General features: G+C 38.5%; 1 long non-coding RNA gene and 1 pseudogene across 1 annotated transcript; both read right to left on the bottom strand.

Annotated features, from left to right (window-relative positions):
* Positions 1 to 6106: 6106 nt before the first annotated feature.
* Positions 6107 to 7783, bottom strand: LOC136206207 (uncharacterized). Its single transcript, XR_010676226.1, has 4 exons — positions 7598 to 7783; positions 7115 to 7175; positions 6659 to 6768; positions 6107 to 6323 (listed from the first exon to the last, which is right to left on the bottom strand). It is a non-coding gene; the product is annotated as an uncharacterized lncRNA (long non-coding RNA).
* A 6419-nt stretch (positions 7784 to 14202) lies between these two features.
* On the bottom strand, positions 14203 to 26039 carry LOC136207440 (RHOMBOID-like protein 12, mitochondrial; annotated as a pseudogene).
* Positions 26040 to 26292: the final 253 nt, after the last annotated feature.

Raw genomic sequence — 26292 nt, 5'->3', positions numbered from 1 at the left:
TGTAGGTTTGTGAAAAATTCAGGGATAGTTTTGTGGGTTTATTTGATTTAAGGGCAAGTCTGTTTTTCCGAAAAAACACAGGGGCAAATATGTATATTAACCCTTAAAACATCCTAAAAAAACATATTAGCTTATATATTTTGAGTCTAGCAGAATATTTCAGCAAAATAAAGAAATAACATGCCTGAAAGCCTAGCAGCTTTTGAGCCCCAGACCTTTGATCAATATGAAATTGTTGATGCAAGTATCTCAGCAAAATAAATTATGGGAAATTACGGGAATCTACAGGACAGGGGATTGGAGAGACGATTAGAGAGAGAAAACGAGAGTGAGAAGAAAGAGGGAGAAGGAGTTGTCGAGAAAACAAACCTGCGGCAGCAAAGGAGGAGGATTCCTGTGTCGATGGTGAAGGACGGCGGTGTGAAGGAGGGTTTCCTTTCCTGTAGGATGCGACGTGAAAAGGCTCTTCTCTTCTCTTGTGTTTTTTTTGTGGTTGTGCGGCGTTTTTTGTTTATATATTTATATTATAAATTTTAATTAATATTTATATAACATAATAAGAAATTAATAATATTATAAAACAGTATATATTATCAGGCCGGGCCGGCCCGATGTAAACTATGTAAAGTCTAAGCCCGCCCATTTTTTGACGGGCTTATACGGGCTGGGCCTGAATACATTTTTATGTGTCCAGACCCGGATAAATGGGCATGGGCCTGGGTGGGCCGAGCGGGCTCACCGGCCCATGCCCAGGTCTAGGTTTTTCTCGGAGGCAAGAAAGAGGTTACGGGATGTTTTTAGTTGTTACGATCCTAGGTGTGGTTGTTACTAACCACTAGGATACTTTTTACAAAAACTAGTGTGTTACAGATTTAAGTAACATCAATCTCCTCAAAATCCAAAAACTAACATCAATCTTCATTGTCCAAGCCCGACCCAAGGGACACGGGTCTGGGCGGGTACCCGAGCCCGTGGGCATGTATAGTTTTTATAGGAAATACGAAAAGTAAATGAATGAGGTTTGGAAAGGAAATAATCATAATTCATAATTTGAATCATATGTTGAGAAATAGGAGTATGCATGGATCCTATACCGAAATAATCTAGATTTAGATCAGATAATTGACTTTCTTTGACCGAATTTGGTCAAATTCAGTAAAAAAAAAGTCAACAAATTCGGTCTAATTATGTATACTTTTTCTCGGATATTCAGTCCAATCTAGTATCTCCATTATCTGCGTCTAGCCCTACATAGTAAATTAAATATTAACATTTTGGCAGTTTGTTTGTAACTATGTTAGTAACATAACAAATATTTTAGACATAATTGATGCTTGAAAAATTCGATGAGACAACTAAAAAACGAGTCAAATAACAGTAAACTCGTTTGTTTAAATTTTTTGCTAGATAAAGTTAGAATTAATCTTTTTTGGCAACACTAAAGGATAAAATTGTATTATTTCATATGTTAGGGAGTAAATATGCACTTCCCATAGGGTAAAATTTACAGCTTATCCATATTATATAAGTAACTAAGGGACAACAATAACTAAGGGACAACATCAATTAATTAAATTAAAATACATATTTGTAATTAAAGAAATGACATCATGTTTGATAGAAAAATTGAATAAAACTATAAAAGCAATCAATCTCTCATCGCTTCTTCGGTCTTAACCTATTCATTCCGTAATAAAAAAACTATTCATTCTCATTCCATTTCCTAGCCAATGATATTTAAATTAGAAATTACTATATATATCATTTCCATTGAAATGAGTTCATTCACAATAATGTGGCAATTGGCGCAACTCCTTTTCCTTCCCCGTAAAAACAAGTGAAAGCCAGATTAAATTTTAAATTCAAATTTGTTTTTAGGTTTGACTACAAGAGAATGATTTAGTAGTAAAAAGAGAGAGAACCGTTTTGAGTGCGAACATCTTGGCCAGTTTGTCGGTCACCGAGAATGTCAGGAGTCTGACCAGAGAACGCCATTTGAGCTACGTTGCGAATGAAATAAGAAACCCTAGATATGATCTGCGAGTTCAGTAAGGAGAGGGGAGCTTTTACTTTATTTGAGTTCAAACTAAATGATGAACTGCAATAGTGACTACTAAACTAGGAAAAACCTCTCGAAAGTTCAAAAGAGAACTAGTTATGAGGTTTTTCTCAGAGGCAAAGAAGAGGTTACGGGATAATGATGTCGTTTCAGGCCGAAGTTTAAACCCTGGCGCCTTTTTATCTATTCTAAAATTTAATGATGAAGGCTTCTAATCAGACGCTTTATTAGGTATTTTTGTGTGCGGCCCGTAAATTTATTGCGATTAAATATATTTCCTATCTATACCCTCCTTTAACTTGCATTTATGGGTGAGTATGGTTTGGTACAATTTTGGAATTTAAAAAATTCTAGAATTGTATCTAATTAAGTCAATGGTACTATTTAGTTCGGTCCTAATAAAATAGTCAACGATTCAATCCGATTTTGGATTTTCGGTTCGGTTTTAGAATCTCCGACATATTTAGTCAGTAATTTTATAAATTTGAAAATCTCCAAAATTGTACCTAATTAAGTCATAGTTCGGTTCTAAAAAAAATTCAATTGCTCAATCCAATTCTAGATCTTTTTTTCAGGTATTCGGTTCGGTTCAAGAATCTTCAAGATCCACGCTCAACTACTTGCATCTCGTTGCATCCTGCAAAGAAACGACGTCAATTTCTCAATGTCCATTTTCCATCAGGTCCTTTAAGGCTGGATAAATTAAATCATGACCATTGAACTTTGCCCAAATTCACGGGACCATCGAACTTCAAAATGTAACATAAAAAACATAGAACTTTACATTTTGTTACACTTGTGGCCACTATTACCGTTGATCCACATTTTTTATGTTTGATGCTTTTTTTAATAGGTTAATTTTTTTTATCTCTCTATTTTAACTCCCCATTCATCTTTTTCTCTCTTTATATTTTTTCTCTCTAGTTACTGGACTCTCTTACTCAGGTTTTCACTCATACTTCCAACCATTTCGAGATGATGCCAGAGCCGATCCTGCGATTTTGGACATCTAGGGAATGAGTAGTAAATGAAGATCCTAATAAATAGTATAAGTAAAAAAAAGTAATAAAATCAATTATGCAAAAAAAAAAAAATCAATTATATATAGGGATAAGGTACCAAAATACGTCCAATGTTTTTGGGGAAGTACCAATTTAGGCTCAACGTTCAAAATAGCACCAATATAGGCTTAACGTTTACAATATGATATCAATTTAGGTTTAACGTTTACAATATAGCATCAATTTAGGCCTCACGTACAAAATAGCACCAATATAGGCTTAACGTTTACAAAATAATACGAATTTAAGCTTAACGCTTTATAAAATATATACAATTTAAGCTAAACGTCATAATTAAATTAATCATATTATATTTTTTTCCCGTTAACTTTATATGTTATCTTTTTATTTAGTTTTATACTCTTATTTATTATAATATAATTAATTAGTACTATTGCCCATTAAAATCTTATATTTGTTTTTCATAAATGATTCCATGACTACTGAATTGCATTGCTCATGTAATATATGCAAACTAAAAGTAATTGAATATCCACAATATTTCGAACACTGACATGTATCAATATTTTTTAACTAGTGTTCAAAATATTGTGGATATTTAATTACTTTTAGTTTACATATATTACACGAGCCATGGAATTTAGGAGTCATGGAATGGTAGATGAAAAACAAATATAAGGTTTTAATGGGAAAAAAAACTAATTAATTGTATTATAATAAATAAGAAAATAGAACTAAATAAAAAGATAACATATAAATTTAATAGGAAAATAATATAATATGGTTAATTTAATTGTGACGTTTAGCTCAAAATATGAAATGATAATAATCATAATTCTTATGCATAAATAATCACGACACACAATTTTCTGACTAAATTTTTTTTATAGTAATTTTTTTGTATGGATGCACACGATGTTTTTTTTACAAATAAGTGTTGCAAATAACTTTATCAAAATTATTAATTTGAGCATTTGAAATTCTTAAGTTTATCAAACCAATCGATTATTATCCAAATAGCTTTACGAATCCTCCTAAATGATCATTGTATGTGCTGAAAGAATTTTTTCGAAGTTAAAATTACTGAAAAACTTTGAGATCATCAACGTCACAAGAAATGTTGAATGATAAACTGGTTCATTTTTGTAATTTTAGAAATTTTAAAAACTTAGGGTTTGGTACCATAAAAAAACAAACTTAGGGTCTCAAAACTTTCATTTTTACGTGGTAGATTTATTAAATATTGTAAACAGCCTTAAATCATAAATGAAGCCCCATAGTTTCTTTTTTAATTCAACAATTTGCCGGACAAAAAGGATGGAAAAGAACAAGAAAATGAAAACGAGAGGTTAGAAGAACAATACGTGGAATCCACAAACCAAATAGAGGGCATGTGGTTTCCACATTTAGTCTTATTTACTAGTTTTAGACCCGTACTTTGCACGGTTTTTATTTGATTTTATCACTATTGCGCAAAAAATACTAAATTTACATATTAAAACTTTAATAAATAAAGATCAAATTTTTAACTACAACGTCTTAAAAAAGTGCAAATTTAGCCTTAATATATGAAATAGTATAAGTTTAACCCCAATATTTTCTAAGATCAATTTTAACCCAATGTTATCGAAAATTAGAAAAAAAACTGGCAGTAGTATAACAAATTGCATTTTACGATAATATATTATTTTGTTTTATATAATTTTTTTTTTCTATTACTTAAGTCTAGCATGTTTTAGATCACTATGTGTTTTTAATATACATTTTCTTTTGTCACCAATAATGCCTTTTGGTATTAGACTCATGCTTTGCACGAATTTAATATTTTTTATTTTAAATAATTTTTTCTCTTTTCTCTTTTAACTTTTATATATTCATGGCTTTTATAATTTTAGTGAAAAAAGGGAAACAATCTAAAAAAAATATTAGGAAAAGATATTAATAAAAATAAGGATGATCCAAATTTCAAATTGTGGGCAAAATAATATAAATCTTTTCAAGAAACTAAAGATGTACTAAAGCCCAAAAAATATTTTCATTTTTTTTGTAATTATAAAATATTATGTCAATACTCTTAAAACCATCGTTATGTGCAATTTTTCACAATGTTATGACCCAAGCTCTAAACGTCCATTTAGTCGCATTAATTTGTACGAAGTCATTATTCAGAGACATCTTCTAGGAGAAAAAAAAAAATAATATAACATTTTTTAATGAATTAAAAAAAGGCTGGCAACGATCACAGTGGACACTGATATTAAAAAGTGTAAAGTTCAATGACCATAACGTTAAAAACTGAAATTCAATAACCACAATATTAAAATTGGTAAGGTTGGGTGGATATAGGTGTAATTTACTCAATATTATCAAGCACAATTTCAGGTTTTGAAAGCAACTTTTATTTTCTGGACATTATTTGGAGAGCTTTTTTATAATTAGATCTCCTAAAATTTAACTAATTATACATTGTAATATGTTTTTGATCCAATCTAATTCTTATTTGGATTTTTTTTAATTTAAAAGATATCCATAATCTCTTTAATTGATAACTTTAATTAATAACGTACTGCTAATCTTCACACACAAAAAAATAAAAATTAACGGCACTGCTAATTAGGATGTGCTTTGTAATTGATTGAATCCAATTCTAAATTAGGATATGCTTTGTAATTGATTGAATCCAATTCTAATCTACGTTTTTTAATTTTTAAAAAAGAATCCAATTTCTATAATTAGATCTCCACTCTAGTCTACCATATAACTACTATAACCCAAAACATGAAGCAATAGGTAAATGTCACCTATTGTTAGGTTGATCTATTTTAAAATAGATATAGAAGTAACTCAGAACTGAAAATATCATTAAACAATTGAGTTACAGTGGATCAAATCTGTTGAATCTTTAAAAGCGGGTACTCCACTTTGTAAATAAAAAGACAGAAGTGAATCTAAAAAATACCAAAGTCCAAATTAGCCTAAAAATCTACTATTATTATGATCAATTACCTACAAAATAAACTCTGAGTTAATTTAGTTAAAGGTATCTCATATGAAGTAGTATAAATAAAATCCAGTATATAACTTTGAGATTTCAACAATAAATGAGTCACATTGAAAAGTTTAGAAGATCAAAACACCTTCTCATAAATATACTTGAGAAACTTGTGCTGAATTCTCGCATCAGGTTGTTGTGGTTTGTCTGGATGAGGAATTTGTTGTCAACCACTATCAGCCCCAAGTATCTGCCAACAATATCATTTGTTTAGGAAGATTAAGATTAGATCAGAAGTTCAGTCTATTAAATTTAGCAGCAGAACAAAGTCAAATGTTTATCTGGACAATTTCAGAGATGAGTGAGGCAATGTTCAATAATTGGAAAACCAGAACGTATCAATTAAACCATTACTCCTATAACTTGCACCTTTGCACTTTTTCAATGTCTAGAACATTGCAGTTATAACATTCATATTTTTATGTAAGACAGTATATAGCTACCAAGTTTGATTGTTTAACAACTATTTACACAAATAAGAAAAAACAACCATGCCAAAAATGATGCAAGGAAAAACCAACATACATATTGCAAAGTTAACTGCAATTCTCATGTAAAAGACAAAAGGCAAGCTGTGAGAAATCCTACTCCAATACTTGGTTATCAAGCTCTGAGAAATCCTACTCCTAAGTTCCCTGCATGATTTGAAGATATGTTCATAATTAGTAATTATTTAATATTTATCATGTCTTCCTCAATGAAGTTTTATTAACATTATAAACACTTAAAAATAGTTCAACACTTTGAGAGATTTCAATCATAGTGAAACATTCAGAGAGATGGGTCAAAAATTGAGAGAGAGAAACCGCTAATCTGCAAAAATGGATGCAAAACTTGAATGGAAAATCATAATTCAAATAATACTGAGATGATCTCAAATTGTGCCTTTCCTTGAAGCCAATACCAATAATAATAATAATCAGGTTTATAGCGTAAATTGCATAAAAAAGAAAGTAAATAAGAAGGAAAATGAGAAGGTACCCATGCGAAAGAGGAAAAATGCCAAAGCTGGTTTACTGATGGAGAACACCAGCCCAGCACACTGGGAACAAATAATGAACAGAGAATTAAATCAGTAGAGAACAGGAAAACAAAAACCAAAAAAACAGAGAACACAATTAGCTATGACAAATTTGAAAGGGAGAAAAATTATGTAATATAAAAACGCATTAAAAAAGAAAAGATTGAACAATTTATCTCTTACAAATAAAAATCTATTGAAACTCATAACATAGATCAAATCAAGTTCAAGGCAATAACTCATCAACCATCAAATACAAATCCCAGGTTAGAATCCCAAGACAAACAATAAAAAATTGATCAGAATTATCATAGAAAAAAAGATTAACAGGAAATTCGCATAGGAAGAAAACCCCATGTATGAAACTGAAAAGAAAAGGAATCGAATTAGGTTAATGTGGAATGATTTAAATTGGAAAAATTTGGGTTTGAAATGAAATATACCTTTCTAAACCACAATTGATGAAGACACTATTTGTAATTATTTGCCCATCCATTTATCAACCAATCTGTCAACTATTTGAGAACAACCTTCATGAGGAGAAGGAAAGGAGAAGGCGATTGAGGATGGAAGAGACGTGATTACCGTGAGAAAGACAAGTGGGAGAATGGAGCAGTTATCAAAACGTGGTGAGACCGTAAATTGAAAGTAAAATAAATACAAAAAACTGAGAAAATACCACATCAGCTTTGATAATCTTAGAAGATGCCACGTCATAAATCTGTCTACAGATTTAGAGTATAGTATAGATTTATTTTGAGAAAAGTCTTATTTATTTATTTATTCATTTTTTTTCTGTTGTCGGTGATTTTTAAGTTGATACGATGAATTTGACTGCTTATATAGAAATAGAAATTTCAAGAATTATAATATTATAAACAATTTTAATTCATCTATCATTTATATGTCTTTATTTTAGAAAGAAAAAAATTAATATTTAGAGAAAAAACTTAAAAGTAATAATTTATAAAATAAAAGTTTTTTATAAACATTATATTTTTTTTTGAAGAAAGAATCAATGAATTAAATAATAATGGAGGTTACATCCTTATGAACGAAATGTTAGATGGGAGTCGGGCAGTCCTCTATAAACACCATAGAGTCCTGTAAATCCTTGGCCCATTGAGCAATAGAATGAGCAACTTGATTTCCTGTTCTACATATAAAATGAATTGACGAAGAAAGAAAAATAGAAAACCAAGTAGCTACGTCTTCATAAAGGAACCTCAGAGCTGAAGCTGGAAAATCCTTTGACTGAAGGGTCTTAACCACTGTCTGTGCGTCATTTTCAACCATAATGTTGTTGAAGGCGCAATCTCGTGCTAGTAGGAGCCCTTCCATAACCGCCTGAAGTCTACTTCTTCAGTCGATTCATAGAATCTGATCGGCATTCCTGCAGTAACCATAACCTCGCCCTTGTCATTCCGCACAATAATTCTGGCTCTACACGCATGGCCATTATCCTTGAATTTGGCATCACAATTTATTTTGATGACGCCGCTCGGGGAAGAACACCATACTCTTGTAGAATCAAAATTAATTATAGCAGGAACATTACCTTGTTATGGGTTCGGAGGCTCATGGTTCTTGTACTCGTCTATCTCCTTGATATAATTTGCCGCCTTCCGCAGGATCAATTCCGCCTCAGTCCAGATATTCTCGTGTAGCAGTTTGTTCCTCCAGAACCACATCCACCAGATGACAGTGAGAGCCAAGCGGCGCTCATAGTTTGGGAGGACATCTAAACAGCGATCTAACCAAGTGTCAATTGTTTCCGCTTGGATCTTATCTAATCGCAGCGAAATAGGAGCTATCTTACAGACATTTTTTGCTGCTTTACAATGAATAAAAATATGAGTTAGTGATTCATCCGGGAGAGAACATACCTTACCAAACTTTTGGACTGGAATTTCACGGCGTGCAAGCTTCGACAGACACGGCAGAACGCCTTTGAAGAGCTTCCAGCTAAAGTGAAGGATTTTAGCGGGTAACTGAAGGCGCCAGAGCTTACTAACCCAATTAACACAGTCCCCGGACTGTCCCGGCTTGTCCAATTTTGTGTTGCGGATTTTCTCCGCCACATAGTATGCACTACGAACCGAGAACTTACCCCTGCGGTCTGCCCCCCAGTATCGTTCATCAGCCGGAAGCATGTGACTTAATCTGATTTTCTCAATTTTCAGCACAGTCTGACGGTATCAAGTTATCTGCCAGCGTTACTTTGTTCCAGGCGTGCGTCTCTTTATTGATCAGGTCAGCTATTAAAACCGGTCCCGGCACCTTAGTTTGGACAATTGGTTTACGGTGATTCAGTCCCGGAACCCAATTATCATCCATGATACGGATTGAACGACCATCACCAACACGCCACATCAGTCCCGTGCGAACAATCTCTTGAGCTTTCATAATACCCCTCTAGAAGAAACTCGGGTTGGTGCTCAGATTTGCTGAAAGGAATTCTGTATTCTTAAAATATTTTGCTTTCAATATTCTAGAACAGAGAGAGTTCGGCCTATTAAGGATCTGCCATCCTTGTTTCACAAGTAGGGCCAAGTTAAATGATTGGAGCCAACGGTAGCCAAGACCTCCATGCTCTTTTGACTGACAGATAGACTCCCAGGCAATCCAATGGATGCATCATTTACTAGAATTGTCATCCACCAGAATTTACTGATAATTCCCTGAATTTCAGTGCAAATTGATTCTGGTAGGAGGAAGCAAGACATAATATATTGGGGAATGGACTGTATAACTGCCTTGATTAAAACTTCCTTTCCTCCAGCAGACAGAAATTTCTCTTCCCAGCCCTGCAAACGTTTTCTTATACAGTCCTTGATGGAGCTAGAGATCTTTTTTTTCGACCTTCCAATGATTGTAGGAAGCCCCAACTATTTAGGAAAGGCTCCTGTATCTCTCACCCGAAGGAGAGAGCATATTGGTTGTCTCCGAGCTTCTGGGACCCCATGGCTATAGAAGATTTCCAACTTATCGAAGTTGATAATTTGACCCGACACCCTTTCATATTGGCCCAGAATCCCGCTGATCCTACCTGCTTCACATAAATTTGCTCTTCCGAAAACAATAGAGTCATCAGCAAAGAATAAATATGAGATGATTGGGATAGTTCTACTTATCTTAATGCATTGGAGTTGTTGTTGTGCTATGGAAAATCTGAGATTAGCCGAAAGGGCCTCAGCACAAAGTAGGAATAATTATGGAGAAATAGGGTCCCCCTGCCGCAGACCTCTTGCCGGCACAATTGGACTTGTCGATTGACTATTCAGGAGAAAAGACATTGATACTGTTGAAACACACATACTGATCAGCTTGATAAAATGTACAGGGAACCCCATTTTCTGGAGCACTTGCCTCAGGAAAATCCATTCGGCCCTATCATAGGCCTTTGCTCATATCAATTTTAAGGGCGAAAATACCCTTTGATCCCTTCAATTTTGTTTTCATGCTGTGAAAAACTTCGAATGCAATAATAACATTGTCAGTAATCTGCCTGCAACAAAAGTCAATTGAGTATCATGAACAAGGTGAGGAAGAGCCACTTTTAACCTGTTAACAATAGTCTTGGAAGTTATCTTATATAGGACATTACACAGTGCGATAGGTCGTAGTTCCTGCATTTTGGTCGGATTCCTTACTTTGGGGATTATCGCAATGTGAGTATGGTTCAGTTTTGTTGGCATCTCTCCCGTTTCAAGGATTTTCATGATAAAATTGCTCACTTCGTTCCCAACAATGTCCCAGTATGTCTGAAAGAATGGTCAAATAGCAATATCAAACTTAAACATTATATTAAATGAATGTAATTCTTATAATTTTCTATTTTTAACAATGGTCAAATAGCAATATCAAACTTAAACGTTTTTTATTTGCAACTATAAGAGAACTTCGATTTTTTTTGATAAAAAAACCACATACATCTATTTATAAATTAATAAACTCGTCCCATTATATAAGTCATTTTAGAGAGTGAATTTTTTTTCCAAAATATAAGTCGTTTTGGTTTTCCAAGAATTTTTAGTATAGTTTTTTGGTACAAGCATTGAATTTTTTTTTGTCTTAGTCAATGTGTTTTTTAACATTCCAATACTTATTACCCAACCATTACATGAGAGAATTTTTTTTAAGTTAACCAATGTAAATTCATTAATATAAGTCTACATTAATTGTATTTCTTGATTTGTGTGAAAAACTCTAGAATGACTTATATTATGGGACGGAGGTAGTATATTATAAGAGAAAAAAAATTGTTATCCATTCTCGTATCCCTTTACATTTACATGTTTTCATATATTATAAATATAAAGATTTTAACCAACTTAATGGCTCACAAGTCACACCTATTATGATGATAATTATTATAGATTTCACACAGTTTGGTACAATCCGAAGATTTGAAAATCTCTATAATTATATTTAATAAAAGTCAACAGTTCAATTTGATTTGGTCCTAAAAATCAATTATTCAATTCAATTTTGGATCTTTTTAGTTAAATATTTAGTATGATTTTGAATCTTTTTTAATAAGTACTTTCATTTCTTTTGGGTAAATTACATACGTGGTGTACAACATTTACCTATTTTCACACTTTGGTGTACAACCTTTAATTTTGCACAATAAAATATACAACCTTTTGGTGACCTCCCGCTAAAGTGTACATCAGGTAAATGTGACCGATCAACCCGAAGTCAACGCGCCACCTCAGCAATTTAACTTTTCTAAAAATAAAAAATTAACCCAATAAATATAACATTACTTTTATACCCTTTATAAAATCATCTTCTTCAACCTCCACTCTTATTTTCTTTCTACTCTATTTTCAAAAATTATTTCTCTCTCCAACCTTCATACTTGTTTTCTTTGTACTCCATTTTCAAAAAATATTTTTCTCTCTAACTCTCATCTCTCTCATCACTTCTCTTTCTAACTCTTCCATCTCTAAAGGCGGCGACGTAATTGGAGGCTATTTGTGCAAGAAGATAAGAAACATGGATACAAGAGTCATACACATAAGTGAAAGTGAGTGTTATATCGAGGCATTATCTGGAGAAATCTAGAGCGCGAGTCAAAAGCCTAAATATATACAACAGAATAGAGACATTCCTCATGAGGCAAGGGAGGCTGCCCTGGAAGATAAATATTGCAAGTTTCATGAGAATTTTACTATTTTTTTTAATTATACGGGTATCATTAATAATACATGTATTTTTTTTAATAATACAATTATTTTATCAAATGGGTGAAATATATGTATCACCCTAAATTATGTTTATTGAATAACAATCATTCAACATTTTATAATGTAACATTAAGGTCGGAGTAAATGAAAAATACTAACCAAATCAACACTTAAACAAATTTGATTATGTGTCTCTAAAAAAACAAATTTAATTATGCAAATTATTTATTTTTTATCTATTCACTCAAAATTATGGTCAAAACACTAATTTTACTCTACTTATTTAGTTAATTTTTAATAAATTTGTGTAGATTTATACTTCAATATAACAAAACGTAAATTTTTTTTAAAAAATACCAATAAATTTTTGTAGATTTACGGTATGCTCACTCGTCAGAAATTTGACGAGCTCGAAATCAACATTATGTTTGTAAGCTGCTCACGAGCTTGTTAATGAGCTTTGCTCGTGAGCAGTTTGTTAATTCTACTCATGAACTTCGCTTAGAACAATTTATTAATTATGTTTATCAAATAATTGATTAAAAATTTCTGTAACACAAAACTACAAAAGTTTATACAAAACTATATTGCTTTACATTTCCACCTTTATAAAAATACTATTCTTAAAAAATAATCGAACCAAGCTTATTCACGAGCGTGCTCATGAACTTTCTAATCGAACTTATTCATAAACTTGTTCATGAACTTATAACCGAATTCGCTCGTGAATTTTCGAATTGAGTTTCGCCGTGCTCAAACTCGGTGTATTTTATAAATCAAACCGAAATGATCGAGCTTTTATAGCTTTACACATATGTAGTGAATATTAAAAAAAATCCACAAATGATAGGCATAAAGCACTATTTAGCCCATGATCCATTCAAAAGTTATGAATTTGACCCGTGACCAATTATTTAGTTATATTTAACCCTTCGCATGTTCTAATTAGTTAGTTTTGATCCAATTTGGTTGAAGAATTAACTCTCCTCAAAACCGTTTGACACGTGGCGGTTTATGGAGATATTTGATTTGAATGCTATATAAACTTGTAATTTATTGTGTAGTACTCTAATGTTATATAGAATGTAAAGTAAATCAGACCATCTTTAGCCAATACAAGCGGCAACAAGAGAGTCCGGTAACAATTATCCAATGTGAGAGTCAATGAGGCTAAAAAATATCAATTTAAAATCAAAAACTAATTTTCACATGCATCATACTATACTATGGTTAAGGATGCCAATGCTGGGTTTTAATACTAAGTACGTGTTAGGCCCACGATTTCACCAACAGCTCCACCATTAATATGATATTGTCCGCTTTGGACCAAGCCCGCACGTATTTGTTTTTGGACTCCTTCCCAAAAGGCCTCATACTAATGTAGTTTGTGAACTTCTTTATAAATCATACAACTTTCTTATATCTTTCCGATGTGGGACTTGGAATGTATACCCAACAATCCTCCCCTCAGACCAAGGACCACAAGCCTCCCATTCAGCGATCATCTATCTAATCATCTTGTACCGTCGCCAACCCGCGAAACACGCCGCCTGACCACCACAATATCAGGAAGACTTTCGACACAAGGCACATCTCCTTAGATCTCATGCATGTTCTCTCAGCCGAACCATCGGCTCTGATACCATTTGTTGGGCCCATGATTTCACCAACAGCTCTACCATTAGTATGATATTGTCCGTTTTGGGCCAAGCCCGTACGGATTTGTTTTTGGACTCCTTCCCAAAAGGCCTCATACTAATGTAGTTGGTGAACTTCTTTATAAATCATGCAACTTTCTTATATCTTTCCGATGTGGTACTTGGGATGTATACCCAACAGTACGATTAGTAAACTCAAAACCGTCCCTTCCTTACTCGGGCATACGCTATAGCTGCAACTGCTGCCCCCCCAAAGTTTGCTGCTCCTGATATATTACTACGTCCATGCACTAACACATACTCAAATAACAATTTATATTACACAGAAACACGGAACTTATACAAGGTGTCAAAGTAACCAACCTCTATAATCCTCCACGCATCTGTCCCAAACAAAAAAATACCCTAACATAACATAACATCACACCAGAGATGGTTAAAAGGATACCATAAACATTTTCAAACTCCGACGACTGCAAAGTAAGTAAGGTTACCAGTAAAAATGCAGGTACAAGTATAAGGAAATCTATGTAAATTGTGGCTCTTAGTTTCAGCAATATAGCAAGCAGCACTATACCATTGACTGCTCCATTAGCCCCCTAATGCAATGAAATACAACAACCACTTGTAAGTTAAATAGTTCAACAGATAATACTAGAGGTTAAGTTCAGCATAGTCGCAAAAGGGAAGAAAAGCATACCAATGCGCTAGTTCTTGGAGGGTCCTCCGTCGATATTCCATTCTCTGCCAGAGTTACCTGCAAAACAGAACCGGAGACAGGATCTCCGGGAAAACTCTCCGACGATCAAGTCAGTTTTTGTAAGAAGGTTGGTAATTTGACAATAGTATTGCGGGGGAAATTGTGAGCGTACCTTTTTCCCTCGTTCTTAAGGCCTTTTATAGGTGTTTTTTAGGTAACCGCCGAGGGCGGTTACTTCTTAGTGGGCCACGTTCTGAGGGCGGTTCCCCCTTTTTAGGCCATGTCCCTTTCGTGGCTTTCATGGCATCGAACGTGGTTCTGAGTGGGAGTCTTGATGCTCCATTTAGAAATTCGGGGTGGTTACTCGCTTCACCCGTTTCCGCTTATTCGGGTCCCATTCGGGGCGGTTACTCGCTGCGCCCGCTTCCTTTATTCGGGTCTCATCCGATCTTAGACCATAGGTCTAAGTATGGGCTGGGCCTGCGAAATGAGTATGACCCGGTTTAGCCTCGCGGGTCATCACATGCCTCCCCTTTAGTTTGATACAAGAGCCCTTTAGGGTCTGTTCATAGGGGACGCTTCGTTTTCGCTTGTCTATTCAAAATTCAAAAACTTGTGAATTTTTCCTCTTTCGTTATTTCTTTTCCGGCGTCATCTTTTCCGGCGTTGACCTCTTATTTCCGTCATTTCTCTGTGTTGTCTTTCCCATGTAAGTTTTCCTCTTCATAATTTGTACCTCGTTCGGCTTTTTACTTCTGTTTATTTCTTTTCCTCAACATGTCGAACCCCGACCTTGACTTCACACCGTTCGATGAGATGGTTGATGAAGTTTCAACCAGTTCTCATGGGTCTGATTCCCACCCCGCTGACTTCCTCCACCTGGCGAATACAACCGACGAGGGTCTAGGTTTTGACCCTAAGAAGTTGATTCCGCCATCTGTCCCAACCCCCCGTTTGTTACCAAAGAGGGACAGGTCGGGAAGCCTAGTTTGTCGCGAGACCATTGAGGATTTGCGGGTGCAATATCCTTGGCTCCAAGGTCTCGAGACCATCATTCCCGGGGAGGATAGAGGACCGGGCGATTACCCAAAGGGGTATTTCACCATTTTCGTCGCCTAGATTATCTGCGGCTTCACTTATCCGCTGGCGGATGAGATTGCTTCCATCCTCGGCGGTTACGGAATCGCACCCGGGCAGTTACATCCAAATGGATGGGCCGACTTGACCCTGGATAAATTTCTGGCGGATTGTTTGGAGGTTCCTTTCTCGCTTAAAATTTTCTCCAAGCTTCATCATTTCAAGAGTTCGGCGGGGTATTTCACTTTCATCCGCTAGAGCGGATACTATGGTTTTGACGAGAAACTGAACAAGATCCGCGAGTGGGATCGCTCTTACTTTTTTATCAAGTTTAATGAGGGAAATCCGAACTTCCTTCGCCATTGGGGCCGGCCCAATGTGAAGAGTTTGAACTTCGGTTATCCCAGCGAGGAAGAATCCGCCGTCATCAAGTTCCTGAAGAGTACCCCTCCTTTTGTATGGACATATGATCAGGCCTTCCATATGCTAAGGAGCCGAGTAGCGATTGCCTACCGCGAGGGGGATCGTGTGGTCTATATCCCTTATCGCGTTTTTGTACAAGGTACTTTTTATTTCCAAGTTGATGATTTCTTTTAACCCTTTGCAGGGGTGATCCTTTATCTCAAATCGCTGCAGATCGGGAGGCTAAAGCCTTAGCGAGAAGGAAGAAGCGGATGGCGGGAACCGCCTCCGTTGTAGGGGCGGATTCTTCTGGAGGAACGATTCCTTCCATTGAGGCGGCTTCTCCTGTAAGGGCCTCCGTTTCACAAGGTCCCGCTTCTGCCTCCGAGGATCTTCCTTTGACGAGGAAGCGGAAGATAAGTGCGGATATAGAGTCTTCTCGTCCCAAGAAGAAGAACACCTCCGTGTCCCTTACTGTTGGCGGTACACCCGTATCCGCCTCATCCAAAGGAAAGAGCAGTACCCCAATTCATGAGGTATCCTGATCTATTCCCTCTTTCTATATTGCTACTTTTTTCCTCATGAGCTATCTGCTGTTCTCTTGATATTTTTCTTTACGCCTTTGCAGCCAATTCCCGACATCAGCGGATGGTGGACTAGGACCTTTGGCATGGCCGTGAGTTTTTCTTGCAAGGACATTGTCTCTTCCATATGCAATGTCCTCGGGCGGCTTCCCTCTGCTTCCCGTGTGCGCGAACAAGTACCGCTCCCTACCGCTGTGGAGGGGATCGAGAAGCGTTCTGTAGAGGTATATTGTTGCTTGTCATTCTCTTTCAAGGATCTTGCGTCCATTGTAACCGCCTATTTCTATTCGCCCTTTTTTTTATTCGTGAGCCGTCTTATATGCAGATTATCAATTTCGCTGAGGGCATTCTCCGAAGGGATGCCGAGCGAGCCAAGGAGTTGGAAGGTCTTGGTACTGAATTGGCGACTCAGAAGTCGCTTTATGATGATGTCCAAGGGAAGGTGAAGGTCCTAGAAGACGCCCTTCAGAAGGCTGTAAGCGAGAAGGAGGAGGCTCTTAAATCTCTTCAGGCTAAGTCCGATGAGCTGCGAAAGGCCCTCGATGATCTAGCTGATTCCAAGGACACAAAAGAAGAGGGCTGAGGAAATTCTGGCTGAAGACGGTGCCCGCATCTACTGGTATGGGGAGCGGATTCATGCCGCTTATGAGCATGGACATCAGGGTCTCGTACTTAACCGCCCCAAGGTTCCCATCCCTGAAAAGGATTTAACTGAGAAGTGGGACAAGCTGGAAGCTGAGGATGCTGATATGGATGAGGTACTCCTCTTAGATTGGAAGAGTTTTCAGGAATCTCCAATTATCGGCGAGATCCCTACCCAGAATGCGGAAGAAGGGGCACCACAGGACATCTCTCAGCCTGAGCAAGAGGTACCGCCCTCTGAAGCAGTTATTGATTCGAGGGTTGAGGATTCGCTTGAAGTAGATCCGCCCACTGGAGGAGATGAGGGAGTCGCTGGAGGCGAGGAAAGCAATAGGGGTGAAGGAGAGGAAGCCGTAGCATAGTTTAATTTATATTTGGACTTTTTGTATGTAACAAACTGCCCGTATATATTAATTTTCTTTCACTTGCCGCTTTGCCTTGCCTATACGTGCGATTATTGTCACTTTATTTCATGTATGATCCTTGCCTTTTGCCGACTTCATACTTGTAATTCTTCGTAGTAATTTTTGCTTTCGCTAGGGTGGCCAAACCCTTTTTGCAATTTTTGAGTACTCATTTATTCGCTTAATTTTATGCCTTACTCTATTATTTTTCTTTCGAAAATAATATAATCATAAGGTTAATCATAAGGTTTTGCGAGTGATGCGTAATCATGCATCCGCCTTTCTTTAATAGGCAACACATTTATGTGTTTTTTGAGTTTAACCCTAAGGGTTTTGCGAGTGATGCGTAATCATGCATCCGCCTTTCTTTAATAGGCAACACATTTATGTGTTTTTTGAAGAGAAAAGGTTTATTACATAGGTACACCAGCTGTGTGGGATCAAAGCCTCATTAAAACCTTTTATCAGAAAACCCAATGGGAAAAACTCATAAAAGGAAAAAGAGTACTCGTCATTTCCTCGAACTACTCGGCCTTTTTATATAGGCGTAGATTCTCTAGATTCCAGGTGCGCGGGAGCTTCTTTCCGCTCATTTCTTCGATTTCAAAAGTGGCTGGTCCCAGCTTCTTGGATACTTTGTATGGTCCGATCCAGTTGACGTCCAGCTTGCCTTTACCATCTCTGGATTGTATTTTATCCGCTTTTTTCAAGACCAAGTCGTTCTCGTTGATTATTACTTTTCGCATTCTTCTGTCATGATATTTCTTGATTCTATTGCGGTATACTGCCATTCGCATGTAAGCTTTTTCTCTTCGTTCCTCCACAGAATCCAAAGCATCTCTAATGTTGATAGGATTTTGTGTGTCGCAATAATAAATTATCTGATCTGTGGGCGACTTGATTTCAACAGGTAGGACTGCTTCGGCTCCATAAACTAGCGAGAAATGTGTTTCGCCTGTTGCTGCCTTTACAGAGGTTCTGTATGCCCACAACATATGGGGTACCTCATCCGCCCAACCTGTTTTTTTGTCTCCTAGCCGCTTCTTGATGCCTTGAATCATGGCCCTGTTGGTAACCTCCGTCATACCATTCGATTGGGGATGGTTTACGGAAGAAAAATGATTTTTGATCCCCATGCTTTCGCAGTATGCTTTGAACTTGGCACAGTTGAACTGGGTGCCATTGTCGGTTATAAGCTTTTGCGGGATTCCAAATCGCATGATAATGTTCTCTCGTAAGAACTCGATCATTCGCTCAGGTGTTTGTGCGGTTACTGCCTCCGCTTCTACCCATTTGCTGAAGTGGTCAACTGTGACTATCAAGTACTTCCTTTTCTTTGTCGTTTCTGGGAATGGACCCACTATATCGATTCCCCATGTTGCGAATGGCCACGCCGTCATTATAGCGATTTGTTCGGCTCCGGGAACATGCTTTTCATTCGCATGTATTTGACAATTGTGACATTCCGCAACCATCTTCTGGGAATCTTCCACCACCTTGGGCCAGTAGTATCCCATCAGTTTGACCTTTCTTGCCAACGCCGTCGAAGCTTCGTGCGCGCCACAAATTCCTTCATGTAATTCTCGCAGCACGTAGTCTCCTTCGTTGCGACTAATGCATTTCAACCATGGACATGTGTACGATTTCCGATACAAAGTTCCATCCCGAATTGAGTATCGAGCTGACTGCCCAATTAGCTTTCTGGCTAAGCTCTTATCAACCGGTAAATCTCCCTGCTCCAGATATTGGCGAATGGGCATCCGCCAATCTTCGTCGTCTTCCAGTTCTTCGATGACCATAATCTGATCGACCTCGAATGCTGGTGCCGATTTTATTTCCAAATTGCATGCCTTTTGACTCCATGGTTCTCTACTTGCCGCTGCTTTTGCCAATTCGTCAGCCTTTGCATTTTGGCCTCGCGGAACATGCACCATCTCCCAAACGACTCCCTTGTGCGTTAACTCTTGTGTCAATCTGCCGACTACCTGATGGTATTTTACTAGCTCCTCCTGTTTCACCAGATAATTTTTTGTGATCTGGTTTATCATGAGTTTGGAATCGCTGTAGATTACCACTCTTTCTGGGGTGAGTTCATTGAGCAACTTCAATCCGCATATCATTGCTTCATACTCTGCGGCATTATTGGTAGTTTTGAAAGTTAATTTTGCTGCATAGCACAGGCGAATAACCTCCGGGCCCTTGATGACGACTCCCAGCCCAGCTCCATCTGTAGATAATGCCCTATCTGTGTACATGCTCCACTCTTCTTTTTGTGCCTTCGGACATTCATCGTCATCCCAGGTGAATTCGTTCACGAAATCGGCGAGTACTTGGCTCTTTAGCGCTGGTCTCCCTTCATAGCGAATATCGAATTCTCCCAGGCGAATTGACCATTCCATCAACCGGCCGGATGCGTCAGGTTTCTGTAATACCTTTCGCATTGGGATGCCAGTTCTCACAATGATAGTATGCGCCTGAAAGTATGGTTTCAATCTAGCCGCCGTGGTTATCACTGCGAGGGCCATTTTGTCCAACTTCGAATACCGGAGTTCTGCATCCTTCAGGACTTTGCTCACGTAGTACACTGGATATTGTTGCCCTTCTTCTTCTCGCACCATCACAGTGCATATCGCCATATTGGTGACGGATACGTAGAGAAATAAATCTTCTCCATCCTCCGGCCTACTCATTAAGGGCGGATAACACAGTAATCGCTTTATCCCCTCGAATGCTTCTTGACAATCCGGCGTCCATTCAAAGGACTTGGATTTTTTGATGGCATTGTAGAAAGGTAGACATCTCCTAGCTGAGCATGATATGAATCGCCCTAATGCCACCAACCGCCCATTTAGTCTCTGTACTTCTCTTATGCTCCTCGGCGTTTTCATCTCCATTACTGCTTTAACCTTCTCGGGATTCGCCTCAACTCCCTTGCCGCTAACAATGAAACCCAGGAACTTTCCCGCTCTTGCTCCGAATGTGCATTTCTCTGGGTTCAATTTGAGGCCATATTTGATTAGCACTTCCAGGATTTCTTTGATATCCTGCGGGTGGTCTTGCATTTTCTTGCTTTTGATGATCATGTCATCAACGTAGATCGAGAAGTTCTCGCCGGATTTGTTTGAAAATATCTTGTTCATCATCCTCTGGTATGTTGCTCCCGCGTTTTTCAATCCAAAGGGCATCACCTTGAAGCAATAAGTCGCCTGGTGAGTTATGAACGATGTTTTGATTTCATCCGCCTTCTCCATGGGTATCTGATGGTAACTGGATTTCACGTCGGTGAATGATAAAGCTTCATATCCTGCAGTTCCATCTACCAATATATCAATGTTAGGAAGCGGATACATATCCTTCGGACATGCCTTGTTCAGATCTTTGAAGTCGACGCACATTCTGTACGTTCCATTTGGCTTTTTGACTAGCACCACATTGGCTAACCACTCCGGATAGGTGACTTCTCGAATTGCATCTGACTTTAGCAAATCCGCCACTGCTTTTTCAATCGCCTTTTGCCGCTCAGGAGCATGTCCTCTCTTTTTCTGTCGCACTGGGGTTGCACCTTTGTCTACATTCAAACGATGGGTTGCTACGTCTGGACTTATTCCTTTCAGTATTTCATTTGGGGCGGCAAATGCCGACTCACATTGGACCAGCACCTCGGCAATGGCTTTCTTCGTTTCTTCGGGGAGGCCCATCGCTATTCGCACATTTTTGTCGCTTGAGATGGCGAATAGTTCCGTTTCTCCCAATGCTTCCGCTGGCAACTTCTCCTCTACCCTATCTTCCTCGTCTGGCTTTGGTTCAAGTGACAATGTATAGGCCTGTTGAGATACAAGTTGATCGCCTTCAACTATGACTCGCCCTTGGTGTGTTGGTAAATGTAATGTTAAATGCTTCATTGAGATGAGCGACTCCGTTTCTGACAGGAATGGGCATCCCAGAATTATGTTGTAGGCCAATGGGAGATCAACAATTGCGAATTCTAAATCACCTCGCCATTTTAGCTTTTTATCGCCCATTTCTGCCTCCAACACCACCTGTCCACTTGTTTGAGAGGATTGACCCCCAAAACCTGTTACATCCATGAATGTATGTTCCACTCGCTCGTCATTAATTCCCAACTTGTTGAATGCAGTCCGAGTAATAACATTACAAGAACTGCCAGTATCAATAAGGACCCGCTTGACGTCCCATCCTTCTACAGCCATTGTAATCACCAAAGCATCCGCATGCGGCTCCGTGATTCGCGCGAATGAGTAATTGAGGGGCATCCCCCCTATGAGTGTTGCTTTTTCGCTGTTCACGGCGAGCTCTTTTTGTTGGAGGCTCATAGATCCCGCCGGCTATCACGTTTATCACTCCTTTTTCTGCTTCTTTTCGGGCCTTGCCTCTTCTTGATGTGGTAACGTTGCTTTCTCGTCACTAGTCTCCTTTCGTACAAATTGATTCAGCTTGCCCCTTTCGATCAGCCTTTCAATCTCCTTCTTCAATTCATAGCAATCGTTCGTGTCGTGGCCGTTCAGTCTGTGGAACCTGCAATATTTGTTAGGATGTCGCCCCAAACTGGTTCGACCTTTTACCTCGGGGAACCGCACATCCTTCTTCAGGGGGCTCTTTTTGATCCAAAGTAACACCTCCTGGCAAGTCGTGTTTAATGGTGTCTGATATCCGCCACTTTGAAAGGGGCGATCGCCTCTTCGAACAAAATTACTTTTGGACTGGGTCTGGTGCCGATTGTCCGAAGTGGATCTAGCGGCATCTCTTTCTCGCCGGGTTTGAGCCCTATGTTCCCTGTTGACATCATCCACTTCCATGAATTCCTTTGCTATTTTCATGAGTTCGGCCACTGTGCACGGCTTGTTGCGGATGATTTCCTCCCGCATACTCCAATCTGTGGTTCCATCTGCCATGATGTTGCGGATGCTCACGATATCCGGGTTTTGCAATCGCACCAGAATATCGTTGAATGCGACAACAAATTCCCTTAGGGAATTATAGTTCCTCTGTTTGATCTCCTTCAGCTGCCTATCCGTCACATCCGCTGCCTTACAACCCACAAATTTCGCACAGAAATCCCGACTATATTGATGCCAATTGTGAATAGATTCTGCGGGTAAAGATCGAAACCAATCAGATGCGGCTCCGCCCAAAGTTGTCGAGAATAACCTGCAAATGATGCTTTCACTCGCTCCTGCAACATCCATTAGTTCTCTGTAGTTCCTGACATGAGCCTCAGGATCAGAATTTGGATCCCCATAGTATTTAGGTATCGCGGGCGCCTTGATTCTGTGATCTGGAATGAATTCCCGCAACGAAGGGGGAAAAGGTGAATCGCTCTGGACCTCTGCTCTCGGCCTAGGCGAGTACCCCATTCGCTCCATCATGCTTCGTAATTGATCTTCTAAGTCAATATCGGGTATTCGCCGGACTTCTTCCATCCGCTGCTGGTGAATTCTGGGTGGCATCCATCCGCCCATCGGTGTTGAGACGTGTGCCTGTTGGGGGACTAACCGCTGTCCCGTTATAGGATCAAAGTTCCATGTGTGCTCTCGCCCAGGAGTCATCAACTCCGAATGTCTGTGAGGAAAAGGTTCCACTTGCTGTAGCGGAAGAGTGCCTTGCACTCCTGGCAACGGTTGGGATGGCTGCCAGGTCGGATGTATCGTCGTAATGAGATCTGGGTGCGAGTAGTTGCTCGGGTGGCTGTGTGGGTTTGTGCGACTACTCTGGCCCACTTGATTTGGCGCCTGAGATGGCTGCGGGAGGGCCGATATGACAGGGATAGTCGGTGATTGTGTTGAGATAACCACAGGTTCTTGAGGAGCAGCCGCCACGGCGGTATTGTGTTCGGCGAGGGCAGTTAGTAAATTAATCATTCGATCTCCAGCCGCCTGGCTCATGTTCGAAGCCAAGACTTGTCCTGCCATCTGCACGAAATCACTATTGGACATTTCCATCTCAGTTTGCACTTGGACTTCCAATAAGGGACTCAATTGTCCCGAAGGACCCGATGAGCTAGGCACCACAGGCTGTGTACTTGCAGGTTGCGAATTCGCAATCCGTGGTCCCCTGGAGTTCATACTGGTTGATCTAGTGGTAACGCCGGTCGTTCGTGATGGTTCTGACATGTTCTTCGCGTACCTTTAACCAAATGTTGGTAAAAAAGGTCCACGATCACCGCACCAATGATAACTTGCCGTATCCGATTTGATATTCTCTGCCAGAGTTACCTGCAAAACAAAACCGGAGACAGGATCTCCGGGAAAACTCTCCGACGATCAAGTCAGTTTTTGTAAGAAGGTTGGTAATTTGACAATAGTATTGCGGGAAAAATTGTGAGCGTACCTTTTTCCCTCGTTCTTAAGGCCTTTTATAGGTGTTTTTTAGGTAACCGCCGAGGGCGGTTACTCCTTAGTGGGCCACGTTCTGAGGGCGGTTCCCCCTTTTTAGGCCATGTCCCTTTCGTGGCTTTCATGGCATCGAACGTGGTTCTGAGTGGGAGTTTTGATGCTCTGTTTAGGAATTCGGGGCGGTTACTCGCTTCACCCGTTTCCGCTTATTCGGGTCCCATTCGGGGCGGTTACTCGCTGCGCCCGCTTCCTTTATTCGGGTCTCATCCGATCTTAGACCATAGGTCTAAGTATGGGCTGGGCCTGCGAAATGAGTATGACCCGGTTTAGCCTCGCGGGTCATCACTGTGGCACTCAAGAGATAAGATGCTTTAGTTACAATGTATTCATTCATTCATTCTACATTGATTAAACATATTACTCTATTTTTCCTTAACATCAACATGACAGGAATTTTCAAGATTATGTCAACACAACACAAACATATAGTTGGAGCTATGTTTGTTATCACATAATTGCCACAGAGAAAGATATAATTTGGCATACTTGTACAATTCGACTTCCATTTTGGCACAATTGAAACATGCACTTTAGTATTTCTCAAATTTGAATATTGACAAAAGATTATGTTAGTAGAGTATCACATGTGATGTTAAAAGGCATGAGATCAAACTGTATCCTACAATTTGGAGGTCAAATGTACCAGAATTAAAGTATGAGGGGTCTAAATGATACATTGTGTCAAGTACAAGACTAGAATGTGCCAAATTTGAAGCATATGGGTCAATTTGACAAACTCGGCCAAGTAAATGGCCAAAATGTTGCTTTTTCGCTTCAATTAGGACTGCTATTCAATCATGATTCATCCTTGATCCTTCATACCTTTGTGGATAAAGCCATACAGGCATGATGCACCAAGTAGAAGACTGAACCACCAATTGCAGCGACTACATAAAACTTGAGCAAGTATTGAGGTCTAAAAGTTCTACCAATCTGCTCAATTGTATAAGAAAACAAAGGAAGGAAGAAAGCATGAGATGAGATATTAAATAGAAGCAATTTGCTAGGAAAAGTTTAAAGTAACCTTACACTCCTCCCAAACTAGTAAAGCCCCATTATGTTAGATAAGATGTGCCACAATTGGATATGACTGAATGCAGAAGTAAGCAGCGTATGGACACGTCCACTTGTGAAATTGTCCAACGAAATCTGCTCAGGGAAATGCAAATGTATCTTATGTTGCAGAGTTGCAGAGAATAAAAGTTAATCAATTACACGATCTCATCTTTAACTTGGAACCTACCATAAAATGTTTTGACATGAATTTTTGATCCAGAATCTTCCATGACAAAAAAACAGCAACATTTGCTAACATCAAGCCATAAACAATGTTATCAGTTGATAGCTGATTAAACCATGATCTCCTGTAGTGCAAACAGCAGAAGACAAATTATTGATATCTAAGAATTATCCAAAACAACACCAAAAGGGAAAAGGTTTGAACAATTCAGCAACGTAAGGTTAATGAAATTACCAACTACGCGCATTGTAAGCAAGGGTTGAGCTGAATCCAGAATATCCTCTACTGATGAAGCCAAAATTGTGATCCGTGAGCCGTTTGGTTGATAAATTAGACACCAAGTGCTTCTGAAGCAATGTATTGGAGAAAAAGCCAGCAAGTTTCCGTGAAGAGAAAAAAGGAGTTGGGGTGAATTGAGAAAAGTTAGTCTGGTTGTAGTTATGGCGGCATGGATTTGTAAAAGTGGAGAAGATTCTAGAAGGCTGAGAAACTGAGGAAGTTGAGGTTTTGGTGAGTTTGAGAGAAAAAAACCTCCGCATTTTGATTTTCTTTCTCTTCTTCTTCCTTATTTGGTTTGGATATTAGGGATGTTTGAAATGAATTCTTTGCTACGAAAACATGAAACTTGAATGATTCCTGGTACAAAGTTTGTTGTAACTGAATAATAAAAGGAATTCTAATTTTTTTTATAAATAAAAATAAACTACTAACATTTGGGTAAATTACACTAATTGCCACTGGCCCACTGAACTTTGTTTATTTTCCATCAACATTATTAGGGTTGATTCACATTTTTAACATTTTTTATTTAACAAACGCTGCT

Source organism: Euphorbia lathyris, chromosome 9 (genome assembly GCF_963576675.1).
Source record: "Euphorbia lathyris chromosome 9, ddEupLath1.1, whole genome shotgun sequence".
Classification (NCBI taxonomy): Eukaryota; Viridiplantae; Streptophyta; class Magnoliopsida; order Malpighiales; family Euphorbiaceae; genus Euphorbia; species Euphorbia lathyris.
The sequence above is the reverse complement of the archived record's forward strand: the minus strand, read 5'-3'. Positions and strand labels throughout refer to the sequence as shown.